The 12,408-nt window shown below is 40.6% G+C and overlaps 1 pseudogene; it reads left to right on the top strand.

Moving 5' to 3' along the window:
* LOC108403195 (disrupted in schizophrenia 1 protein-like) overlaps nt 1-1,421 on the top strand; it is a 79,705-nt pseudogene extending 78,284 nt beyond the window's left edge.
* The last annotated feature ends 10,987 nt before the right edge of the window (nt 1,422-12,408 follow it).

Genomic DNA, 12,408 nt, shown 5'->3' with positions numbered 1-12,408 from the left:
CTCATACTTCACTCCGTTACCACTCTGGAATCTTTGCTCCAATGTCACCACCTCAGTGAGCCTTATTTAAAATCACAGCTCCACCATCTACCTGCATTCCTGAACCCCCTTACTTGGTTTTACTTTTTTCTTCTCTTATAGCACTGATCACTTCTAAGGCTCCATAAAACTTACTCATTATGTTTGTATTTTGTCTTCCTACACAAGAATGTAAGTCCAAAGGGCTATTTTTGTGCTGGATCCTTAACACCTCAAACAGTGCATGACATCTGAGAGGCACTCACGGAATATCTGTTCAATGGATGATGTGAATGGTACAAGTACAGGTCACAATGACAACATAGAGGAAGGACATTTACACAGACTGAAGGGGGTGACTCCTGGGGTGGGTGTTGGAGGAAAAGCAGGCATAAAGCCATGCAAAGGATGGCGGAAGGCATTTTCCAGGGAGCAAGCCTAACTCTATCCATTAAAAGGCCAAGATTCTATCTTCAGAAAATACTGGGGACTCTAATTGACAAGAAAAATAATGACAAATGAGCATGTAGACAAAGGATGGGATCATTGAGTCTCTATGTGGTTAAATATGACAATGCCCTTTCCTACAGTGGAAAGTATGAGCTTAGGACTTCATAGAGTTCTTCTTGTCATTCTCATCCAGTCATCAGGACTGCCTGCTGAGTTTAAGTTCATGTTTTTCTCTTGGTTTCTCTTCCAACTCTGGTGTGTTTACCTTCAAAATTTTAATGTGATTTTCAGAACATGTACTAAAAATCATTTGGTCAGGTTAGGAAATTTGTATTTCTTTTTATTATGCACTTTTCATGCAGATAAGGGTACAGTGTGATATTTTTGTTTAAAATAACTTTCTGTGGATTTTATGCTCAAGTTGCACTCATTCTTGATATAATTTTTTTAAAAGACACAAATGCATCTGGCATTGAAAGAATATAAATTTGTGGTTCTTTTTTTAAAAGGAGAATAAAGAAGTTCAGTTTTCAAAATAGTTTCTAAATGTTCTTAGCTTTAACAAAATGAGCTTGCTTGAGTGCTATTGTAATTTGGTTTTCCTTTTCTTCCCCTTCAAACCAACACAGGTAAAATCCTTAAGATTAAAGCTTCAGAAACTTCAAGAAAAATCAGTTGAAGATGATGATTATGATAAGGGTGACTTTTGCTTTGTTTATTGATTATTTCTTCTTTTCCCCATAATGTCCCATTTCTCTTCCTCCTTGCTCACTTCTGCCTGCTACACCCAGAATGAATTGTGCAATCTGTTCCTTTTTTCAGGAACAATTGACTGTTTTACAGCACTGTTATTTTGTGGATTTCAAAGTCCTTTGTGAGCATTGAATCTTTGGGTTATAAGAAAGACTTGATTTTCTAGAAATACTTGTACAATAAAAGTTGTATTAACTCATTGTCTGTCTGCCTAAGGTGTGATATATCTGCAAGGTATTCATTCATCAAATGATACTCTTTAAACACTTGTTATATACCAGGCAGTGTGGCAGGAATAGAAAACGTAGGTAGACACAGTATCTGACCTTGTAATGCCTGTAAAAGCAAGTTCTCGTGGAGGTTTTTGACTTGATACCATCTACGACCAGAGTTAGGCAGTGGGATGAGTTTGAGAGATGCCAGGCTGTGCCAAAGGGGCCAAGGCATCAAAAGACCATGTGGACAGGCCAAACTAGAAAGGAGAGGCAGCAACATGAGACCAGTAGACAGGAGCTGGTCAGAGGCAGGAAATACAGGGAAAATGAGGCACCCAAATAGGAGTCGCACCAGAAGCAGACGAGGGCTGACACTGACTGAGTGGACACAGGGTAGACTGTGTGAAGGGAAGGACTTCAGGAATTTGGATGCTGGTTGCAAAATTTCACACCCATTTTGGTTGGATGTTGGAGGGAGGGCTTAATATTACTCCTAGCTGCCCCCAGACACTTAGGAACTTGATGGATATTCCTCTGGTGATAACCAAGTTTAGCATACTAAGGAATGGTCTGGAAATAGAGGATAGAATTCTTCTGGAAGCTGGCTAGTCTTGGGGCTTGGCATTCCCAATTGAGCCATATTCTGGCATTCCCAATGAACATGTCACAGACCACTGGGACTGGGGCACCACAGGAATTGGGTGAGTGATGTCCAAAAGGAAGTTGCAGTTGGAGTCCAAGAAATACTAGAGCCTGTGCTGGCTAGTGTTCTCATTATATTTGCCACTGAGGTTGGGTTTAGAAGGTGATAGGTGAGTGGATGGGAGGGAGGAATTTGGGAATGGAGGTGGAACTTTCCAGACACTCCCACTCCTCTTTCTATAGGCTGTCTTAGTGTCATGATGAGGCTAGGTGGAAGGTGAGGTACATGAGAGAAGGCAAGTCTGGGGCCAGGAAAAGTGTCCGCCTTCACCCAAGCACAGCTGCAGATAGAGAACAAAAGAGCTCTGGGCTAGGATGCACCTGCAGAGTTTTCATCTGCAAAAGACAAGCTCTCCACTTAAGCTAACCATACAGCTCTCCACTGTAGCACAGTTCATGCTTTCTGCCATGGGCTGAGTCTTGGTCCCTTTACCTTTACTGACATAGCTTTTGCTGTAATACACAAAACTTATGACACGGGTGGAAAACCAGGTCCTTTTTTTCTGATCAGGAACTGGTAAACTTTCTGGATTTGGTTTTCTCAATGGGCTTCATTAAATGAAGGCCTCACTTCTTAAATTTTTTCTCCAAATATCTCTGAAACACCCATGGGATCAAGCTTATATAGGATAAATCTTATCAGAGAGTCAGAAAGAATAAAGGTGGCTTTATCTAGAGTTCCTGCCTGTACATTTGTTCCCTGTTTGTATGTCAGTGTCTACTGAATCGGAAGCTTTGGAGCCAATGTTCTGTGTCTCACAAGCTTTCCTGATGACTGGGGTGCATGCTGAGGTTGGGACTTCAGCATGGTGCAGGACTTCGTTCCACTGGAGAGTCAGGTCCTGGAGAACTGGATCCTGGGACAGGCAATGGGTTGTGTCCCTCCCGACCCACCAAGAGTTCGTGGAGGGGACAAGCACCAGGATCCCCTTACACTGAATAATATACCACGCTCATTCCAGTTAAATTCCCCAAACCTGCAAACCTGGTTCAGTGCATTGAGATGTGTGAAATGTGTGCAGAGTGACCAGCCCTTCAGTTTCTAACTGAAGGGGTAACTAAGCACCCCTTCAGTTTCAGGAGTGAATGAATAAAGGACTTGCTGCCTAAATGCATGGAGGTCATGAAGGCAAGCTAGAGTGGGAGCAAGGAGATGAGATCACTCCCCAGATCATCTGCCACCTACAGAATGGGATAGATGAGGGATAGATTTTTGTGTAGTAGTTAGCCTATGTTATTAAAAAATACCTATTGCGCATCCATTATTTATAGCAGTGTTTCTCGCACTTTAATGCGCATCTGAGTCACTTGCGTAGTGTGTTCAGCGCATGTTCTGACGAGTCTGTCTCGGGTGGGGATGGAGACTCTCCATTCCTGAGTTCCCAAATGGTTCTCAAGCTGCTGTCGGGACAAGTGTGCCTTGAGTGGCCATGGGCTACAGGAAGTACACCATGCCATTTTTAAAGACACACTGGGCGCCTCCTCAAGATTTTTATCTCACAGGTGATGGTCCAGAAGGGGAGACAGCACAGTACGTAATAATCATAATAAAGTTATACAAAACACATCCCATAAAATAGAGACAAAGGGCATTCCAAAGAGGGGAAAGTTACTTCTGCTGTAGGTTAGGTGAAGGATACAGCCCTAGGGGGCAGGTGGGAATTTAGTTGGGCCTTGCTGGGTTCATAGGAAGCATCTGGAAGGGTATTTTTGAGAAGGCAAAGAGGTGGAAAAGCTGCTGCTCTTTCAAGCCACCAGTCAAAAGCTTGGTTGTCTTGAAATAAGGTTTGAGATTGGCTCTCGCCTGAAATAGATCACTGTAGGGTGTGGTGCGTGGGCTGGCATATGGCATGCCATTAGTAAAGTGTTGTAGAGCCCTTGTTAAGTCATTTGGGAAGTTTGGATGACATTGAGGGGGAGACTTTTTTGTGATGAGATTTGTTGAAATGGGATTTGAATAAAATGTCCTTTCTCATGTAGTTCATCCAGGATTGCTAGTAAACATTTGAAGAATTGTTTAGATTTTTATTTATTCTCCACTCCTGCAGTCTCTTCATGGACTCCTTTCTTAGGCTCCCTTAGGAGCTGGTGTGCGGCTGGCTCAGGGGACTGGGCTGCAGAGTCTGCAAGGCTTCCCAGGAGAATCTAGAGGGTGACCTGGTTTCCCTTGATTTTCATGGCTTTTCTCTGTTTCTTTCTAGGTACACTCATAAAGATGACTTTGTGTCCCAGAGAAAGGAGCAATTGGCATGGAATAGAAAGTTCCATGTTTTATCTTATCAAAATGCTGGCAGATTTCCCCGCTAGTGCCTTGTGGGGAAACCTCAGAGCTCTAATTACATCTCTTTCTTGCTAGGGAAGTAAAATCAATATTTCCTTAAATCTTCGTATAAAGCTGGGAGGGCTTGGGAGAAAAAGAATAATACTATTTGTTATTTGCTTAGGTTCTTTCTCCAAGAGGCTCCAAATGCTTCATCAGTTTCATGGCATTAATTCTTGTTGCATGTCTGTGGTCAGCTGAGGGGCAAGTATGAGAACTCAAGAGTCCTTCAGAGAGAGACACTACAGTCCAGAAACAGGAGATGAGGGCTCAGGACTGGTGAGGTGCCAGGGGGAGGCAAGGAGGGCCTAACAGTTGTCATAGGGTCACTGTTCTAGTTGTTCCCTCATTGATTTGGTGGCCCCTGCCTGTGTACGACCTCCAGTGACCATGACCACTTCTGAAATGAGTGAGTTGAGTTGGTGAGGAAGAGGAGCAGAATTTTTGGAATTCACCATTTCAGAGACTCACATCAAAGTGACATATAGCACACTGGATTTACTCTGCTGGTTTAGCATTTCCTTCTCAGAGTGAAAAGTGGCCAGCACTGAGTTGATTTCTCTGTCTTTTGCCTTAACCAGTATCCATGATGACAAAATTCTAGTACAGTAAAAATGTGAGACACTGAAGGAAAAATGATCCCAGCAAAAGTCAGGGATAAAACCACCTGAGAGAGTGAGCAGCTCTTCTAAATTGCCATAACCTTTGTTTTTCTGACTTCCTTCTTCAGCAAGATCCACCATTACTCTTTGGGAATAGTGTGTGAATTATCCAACCTGACGCCTTTCTTTCATGGGAATCCCCACTTTATACCTCCATTCAGGGCTTGGTGTCTGAGTGGCTTCTTGAAGTCTAAGGCTTATAACCAGAACCCCTGCCCTCTCGTCTCAGAACTATTGATGTGATCGAGCACAGCAAAATCCAACAGATTCCCTTTTACCACATTTCATTCAAGTATAGAAAGAAGACAAGATTTGATAGAATCCAGTCATTTTTGTATCCTCAGGACTGCCGGAGTAAAGGGGAGGTGGATGCCATTTTGGGATCCATGGAACAGAAATGCTACTCTTGGCAGCATGCATTGTTTTGTGTTGACTCAAAAAATGGGCTGCATTTGGTATCTGCTCAGAGTGACATGCCCAGCAAAACTGGCACTTTAAGATGTTTAGGGAGAAGAGCAGCACTGAGCACAGATGTGAATGGGGTGCAGCTTCTGTCTGCAGCTCCTGGGACTCCCCTCCTCGCCCTGCACCCCTGGGTTTGGAAACATGATCATTCTGGCTGCTGTCTGTGGGCTCTCCCTCCCATTGCTCTGAGGGGAGCTTGCAGTAAGTATCCCCTCATCCCAGGATAATGAGGCTTCCATTAAAAATAAAACTAACAACTTGAATCTCAACTCGTGTTACATGACTTACTGAATCCTTAGCACTCATGAAGAATGCCAACACAAACAGTAATGTTGAAAGTCACTATTGGCTGAGGTCTCTGCCCTTAACTTACAGAATCAAAAATTCTCCTGTAAACAGGAAAAGAAGCTTAGATAATACAGTCAAGACAATGACAATGAATGTAATAGAGGTAATGTAAACCAAGGCAATGAGGTAAATGGCATTTTGTACATATTCCTTTTCTATGATACTGTTTTAATGTCTAGGTATTGTGCATCTGCTTTTCCATACATCATCTGATTACCTCCCAGGATCACTGTGGGAACAATTATCCCTCTTTCTCTGGCAAGGCCATGGAAGCTATTAGAGGGGACCAACTGTGCTCTGTCCACTTTGCCTCCCATCTTCACTAGGTTTAGAACATTTTGTATCCTGATGTGGAAAACTGAGCTTTGTAAAAATTTTGGGGACAAAACCTAGCTAGGAAGTTTCTGGATCCTGGAAACTCTTATTTATATGACAACTAGGGAGGGCCCAGATGAGGGATGCATCAGGAAAATGTTCTGTGTTTTTTTCTAAAAACTCAGGCTATTAGGAAATAAGCGCTTGCAGTATTTCAATTTTAATCTTCAGCAATATTCTCACAAGAGCAAAAAATTGTGTCTGCTTCCTCTTATTTTAAGTAAAAAACTTAAAAATTGGGAGCTGTGCTAGGCATTAAAAAGTGTAGAAACAGAATGTGTACACAATGCCATTTACCTCACTTCGTTGCATTATCTTAGATTTGTTTCCTGTTTATGGGAGGATATGTGATTCTGTAGTTAAGGACAGAGATCTCAGCAAATGGTGACTTTTAGCATCACCATTTGTATTTTCAGGTTTGTGTGCTGGCATTTTTTCATGGGTGCTGAGAGTGCAGTAAGCCATGTAACACCATCTTTAGATTTGAGCTTTGTGCACAGACCCAATGGTTTATCTGCATATGATCTGATCCTTGAACAACATAGGGGTTAGGGACGCAGACTCTCATGCAGTCAAAACTCCGTGAATAACTTTTGACTATGCTAAAGCTACCCTACTGTTGACTGGAAGACTTACCAAGAACAAAAGTTGATTAACTCGTACTTTTGTATATGTATTATATACACTATCCTTATAATAAAGTAAGTTAGAGAAAAGAAAAAATTTTTTCAAGCTGTTACAAATCTCCAAAAATTTTCCAATTTATTTATTGAAAAAATGCATGTATAAGTGGACCCAGGCAGTTCAAACCCATGTTGTTCAAGGGTCAGGTCTACGTCCCTTACATTTATGGCATAGAACATGAGTTCAGTGTGACACTTGTCTCCTTGGAGTTCCAGCTGGGGGCACACTCAACTCCTTCTCATGTCCTGGTGTTGCAGTAAGGGATTCATTAGATGCCCTGGAGCAGAGGTCAGAGCACAGTGGGGTGGATGTTCCTTCATGATGGCCATGTCACAGTATGTTCCCCACATTGGTGGGCCTCTGCTTTGCCTCCCCTGGCTATGAGGACATCGGTCTGTCCTACAAAAGTCATGTGGAGTGCTGTCCCAGTGCATTATTCATGAGGAAACATGACAGCTCCAAGGTTAAACGTGCTGTTAAATACAAAACACCAAGGCAGACAAAGTCTTCTTTTCTCCCCTTTCTCTCCCTAATTAGCTACTTGGAACTTGGACCCAATTTTTTAATGGCTGAACTGCAGCATCTTTTTAATGAGTGTTAGCAGGTGGTTGTGCAAATAGTGAATACAACATCTATGCATCTGCCTAAAAGACTCTGCAGGTAACACAAATTTCTTGAGCTGTGGAGTCTGGTTGACAGAGCAGGATGGTGGGCAGGATATCCTTCTTGTACTTAGAAGACTGATTTTGAAGCTGCTTCTATGGGTTTACTGTGTTCCTGCTGCCTTCCTAGAGTGGTTGAGAGGCTGGATGGCATCCCAGGAGAGCAAGCTCACCTAAAGGAATGTTTCTTCTGGGCCCAGGGAACTCAGCTGCTCTGCAGGTGGCCAGACAGGACAAGGCAGTGACTTAGGTTATCTGGGGCCAGCTCATCAGGATAGAGTGGTCACCCTTCCTGTGACAGCACTCAGGACTTTAGAATTGTTAACAATTTCATTTTATTTCTCAAATGTTTTCAAGGAATGCTTCCCCTCTTTCTATATATTGATAAATGGAGGATAACAGAACAGTGAGGGAGTGTCAGTGATTCAGGGAAAAAGCCTAAACAGGACTGACTCTTCCCACTATGGTCATTTCAGGTCAAAGTATCTCTGTTTTTTGGTGCAAATGGGTGAGCTACCCTAAATAGGATGACTCTTAGTCACTTGGGCTGCCATAATAGAGTACCATAGACTGAACAGCTTAAATGACAGAAATGTATTTCCTTGTAGTGCTGGAGGCTGGAAGTCCAAGATCAAGGTATCAGTAGGGTTGGTTTCTCTTGAGGCTTCTCTCCTTGGCTTGCTGATGGCCATCTTCTCCCTGTATCTTCACATGGTATTCCTTCTGAATGTGTCTGTGTCCTGATATGCTTTTATTATAAGGACAACAGACCATTCATATTGGATTAAGGCCTTTTTAATGACCTCATTTTAACTAAATAACTCTTTAAAGACCCTGTCTCCCAATACAGTCACATTCTGTGGTACTGGGGGTTAGGACTTCACTATATGACTTCTGGGGGGTGCACATTTCAGTCCATAACAAGAGGCCTAATGGACTTAAGGGAGAGCTAAATATTAAACACATCCAGGTGTTTCCAAAAAAGTTTGAATAATTTGGTTTGATCATTTTATGGTCATATGTAAACATCTGGCAGTTAAAAAATAGACAGACATTTGTGGCTTGAGTAAGTGAGTCAATTACTCCTTTCCCTGCCTGCCCACAAATGAACCTGACTGTCATTGGCATCTTTCACTTAACTCCACAGCTAGTTAAGAGCAGAGCCTGGGTTTTAAGCCAGTATATCATGGTACCTTCACATGAACAACATTAATTGACTGTTTGCTAGGCTTACCATGCCATAGAAGATCAAAAAATATGTAACAGATGACATACCCTCAAGGAATGTTAGCTTAGTTGCAATGAAATATAAATAATATGTGTCAAATTTCAGTTAACACTAGAATTGATTTTCTGTTTTTTTGTATGAGGGCTCTCTGTTTTTAAGAGGGAGAGACCCAACTTAAACTAGAACCAGAAGAAAAGATTGTGAATTTACTATTTGGTGTGACTGGTGATAAGGTGACTAGAGTCAGGGGTCAGGTGCCAGGACCCCCACTTTCCTCTCTGTATGGAATAAGTTTGACTTATTCTGTGCTGTGATGACAGCTCACAATCCCATTTCACTTATCTATTGCTGCATGTTGTAGTCTAAAAATGGTCTCCCCCAAAATATCCATACCCTAATCCCTGGAATTTGTAGACATTACCTTATTTAGAAAAGAGTCTTTTCAGATATGATTAAAGATCTTTAGATGAGATTATCCTGGATGATCTGGGTGGGCCTTACATGCCATCAAATCTGTCCTTAGAGAGAGGCAAAGGGAGATGAGTCAAACAAAAGAGGAAGTGGTGATGTGACCATAAGCCAAAAAATGCTGGCAGCCATTGGAAGTTGGAAGAAGCAAAAAATGGATTCTCCCTGAGAACTGCTGGAGGGAGTACAGCCCTGCCAACAACTTGATTTCAGCCCAATAAAATTGGTTTCAGATTTCTGGCCTCCACAACTATAAGAGAATAAATTTCTGTTGTTTTAAGCCACAGAGTTTGTGGTCATTGGTTATGGCAGCCACAGGACACTACTATATTGCACAACAAACTACCACAAAGCTTAGTACTTAAAACAATGTTGGAGAGTGACATCAGGAAAGTGACAGAGTAAGCAACTCCAAGCACTTGTTTCCCCACAAAAACATCAAAAAACAAGCAGAAACTATCAACCAACATTTTCAGAACTCTGGAAAATAGCCCAAGGTTTGCAGAAACCAAGAAAACATTGAACTAAGAAAAATGCAACCTGAAAATGGTAGGAGAGATTTATGGCACTTTTACTTGCCCTTGTCACACACCTTCCCAGGACAACAGTGATCTTGAAGCTCACATTCCCAGTGTGGGATTCTGATCCCTGATTCCAGAAAGAGAAGAGCAGACCTTACTTGAAATTATTCTGACCTGTCTGGGTGCTACCTGAAAGACTGACATCAAGTGCTTGTCCATTTTGACTAACTCAGAACACAGGCTGGAAAAATGTCAGGCAATGCTTGGAAACACTGCAAGGTGAACTAACATACTGCACACACATGGAGCAAAAGATTACTGGTTGAAAGATATGACAGACTATCTAAAATCTAGAAGCAAAAGCCAGGGAGATTCTTTGGGAAATGAGGACATTAAAAAGCACTTGTGTATATAGAGAAATTTAGAAAACCACTTGAATGCTTATGGCAAGACACACACTCAGAAGACTGCAGATAAGACACTAAGCTTCCACCTCAGGCTGATCTTTGGGTTCAGTGCAAGCCTATCTAAGCGTTGGAGTGCCCCAGCACAGAGCCAGTCTGCAAACACTGGGAAATGAGTTTATTCATTTGGTTTTGGTGTCAGTGTGCTTGTTTCTTCTTGTTTGCTTTTTCTGGTGTTTTTTTCTTTTCTCTCTTTGCCTTTCCTCCTGGTGTTCAAGGAAATATATGTCTAAACAATGCAAAGAATACAGTCTTTGGAAAAACAGTTTGGAAAAGTACTTAAAAAATGGACTGTAGCTTTCAGCAATAAAAAAAACACAGCAATCCCTGGGGTTGGTGGAGGGGGGGAAATCTTATTTCTACAGTTACCATATTATAATATTTAAATGCCCAATTCAACAAAATATCATAAGACATATGCAATAAAACAGAAGCACAGAGCCCATTGAAAGAGGCAAAATAAATGGACAGAAACCATCTCTGAAGAAGTTCAGACATCAGATTTATTATATAAGGACTTTAAAACAGCTGTCTTGATGCTGTCCAAAGAACTGAAGGAAACATGGACAAAGAACTAAAGGAAATCACAAAATGATGTATGAAAAAAATGAGAGTATCAATAAAGTAGAATATAAAAAGGAGTCAAATAAATTATGGAGCTGGGAAATATAATAATTGAAGTGAAATATTCATTTGAAGGGTTCAACAGAAGATCTGAGCAAGCAGAAGAAAGAATCAATAAAGTTGAAGATATGACAATTGAAATTGTTGAGTCTGAGGAGCAGAAAGAAAAAAGAATGAAGAAAATTGAAGAAAGCCTATGAAAGCTCTGGGACAATCTTAAGCTGATCAACATATATGTACAGGAGACCCAGAAGGAGAAGAGAGAACAGAATAAAAATTGAAGAAATAATGGCTGAATACTTCCTAGAGTTCATGAAAAATATGAATCTACAAATTCAAGAGCTCAGTGAACTACAAGAAAGATAAACTCAAGGAGACTACATGGAAATATTATAATGAAACTGCCAAAAATCTAAAAGAGAATCTTGAGATCAGTAAGAGAGAAGCAACTCAAAACATAAAAGGGATTCTAATAAGACTGACAGCCATTTTTCTCATCAGAAACCAAGGAGACTAGAAGTCAGTGGAGAGATATAATGTGGAAAGAAAAAATTGTCAATCAAAACTCTATGTCTAGCAAAACAATCCTTTAAAATATGAGGGAGATAATAAAGCATTCCCTAATAACAAAAGTTGAAGGCATTCATTACCACTTGACTTGCCTGGCAAGAAATGCTGCTGAGATTTCTGCAAGTTAAAATTAAAGGATGTTAGATTGTAACTTGAAGCCACATGAAGAAATAAAGAATTCAATGATGGCAAATACATGGGAAAATATAGAAGCCAATATTATTGTATTTTTGGCTTATGACTCCACTTTTGTTTTCTACATGATTTAAAAGAAAAATGCATAAAAATTTATAAAATTATAAATCTGTGTTGCTGGGTGCATGTAAGTTGTGACAATAATAACATAAAGGGAAGCATTGAGCTATATGGGAGCAGAGTCTTTGTATGCTACTGAAATTAAGTTGCTATCAATTTAAATTAATTTTAGGATGGTAAATGTAATCCCATGACATCCACAAAGAAAATATACACAATTAAATATACACAAAAGAAAATGAGAAAGTAATAAAAAACAGTTTGGTTCAAAAAATCAACACAAAGGAAGGCAGTAATGGAAGCAATGAGGGACCAAAAAGTATAAGACATACAGAAAATAACAAATTGGCAGAAGTAAGTCTCTTTTTATCAGTAATTACTTTTACTGTATATGGATTGAACTTTCAAATCAAAAGATAGAGACTTGGTAGAATGGATACATAGAAATGATCTAACTATATGCTATATGTGAGACTAACTTTAGATCAAAGACACAAATAGACTGAAATGAAAGGATGCAAATAGTAACCAAGAAAGTGCTGGTTAACAAGAAAATTAAGAAGGCAATTCCACCAAAAAGATAAGATGGAAATAACTAAAATTAGAAATGAGAGGACATTACTA

Source organism: Manis javanica, chromosome 7 (genome assembly GCF_040802235.1).
Source record: "Manis javanica isolate MJ-LG chromosome 7, MJ_LKY, whole genome shotgun sequence".
Lineage (NCBI taxonomy): Eukaryota > Metazoa > Chordata > Mammalia > Pholidota > Manidae > Manis > Manis javanica.
Note: the sequence above shows the minus strand (reverse complement) of the source record. Positions and strands in the feature narration are given on the sequence as shown.